Raw genomic sequence first — 1,185 nt, 5'->3', positions numbered from 1 at the left:
TGTCTTTCACATGGATTCATTATTATTACAATGCCAGAAATATATTCAAGCATGGCATTGTTAATCAAAATGGATTTCTCTGCTACTTGTCTTGCTGTAAGTTCTACAATACATGTGGTGTGCTGATGTAGGAAGAGTTAGGTAGATAAATGATTTTTTTTTTTTCAAATAGACAAGTGAATTGCACTGAAAGATACAGAAGGGCAGTAATGTTTTAACATGAACTTTCCTCTCCTTTAGGCTATTCCAAAGTTCATTTAACTCAGAATTGTAAGTCAACTTGAAGAGAAAGAATTACTGCTGTAAAAACAAGATTTCTGAACCTCATAGGAATATATAATACTTAAAATAGGAAGATGGAATGTGTGGATCTTTAGTTAAGAGTTCTAAAGTCCTGTGTAGAAAAGTCCCATATTTAGTAATAAAAATGTCAAGACATTGGCAACATTGATAATGTCTATTTGTCCATTAAATTTCAGTTCAAATATGCATAGTATGAGTTGTTATTGTTGTTAGGTACCATCAAGTCATTTCCAACTCATAGCAATCCTATACATAACAGAATGAAACATTACCCAGTCCTGCGTCATCCTGATAATCTTTGTTATTGTTACATTGACCCCATTGCTGTTGACACTGTGTCAATCCATCTCTCTGGGGTCTTCATCACTTTTTGCAGTCCCTCTACTTTAGCAAGCATGATGTCCTTTTCCAGGGACTGGGTTCTCCTGATAATATGTCCAAAGAATGAGAGACAAAGTCTTTCCATCCTGGCTTCTAAGGAGCATTCTGGCTGTACTTCCTCCAACAAAGATTTGTTTGTTCTTTTGGCAGTCCACGGTACTTTTAATATTTATTCTCCAACACCCTAATTTAAATTTATTAATTCTTCTACACTCTTCCTTATTCATTGTCCAACTTTCACATGTTGGGTCAGGCACACATTAGTTCTCAAATTGACATCTTTGCTCTGGAACACTTAAAAATGGTATTTTGCAGCAGATTTGCCTTATGCGATATGTTGTTTTATTTCTTGACTACTGCTTTCATGAGTGTTGACAGTTGTTGTTGTTGTCAGGTGCCATCGAGTTGGAACCGACTCATAGCGACCCCATGCATAGCAGAACAAAACAATGTCTGATCCTGGCCAACCTCACTACCACTGCCACACTTGACGCCATCAAT

Source organism: Chrysochloris asiatica, unplaced genomic scaffold (genome assembly GCF_000296735.1).
Source record: "Chrysochloris asiatica unplaced genomic scaffold, ChrAsi1.0 scaffold00134, whole genome shotgun sequence".
Lineage (NCBI taxonomy): Eukaryota > Metazoa > Chordata > Mammalia > Afrosoricida > Chrysochloridae > Chrysochloris > Chrysochloris asiatica.
The sequence above is the reverse complement of the archived record's forward strand: the minus strand, read 5'-3'. Positions refer to the sequence as shown.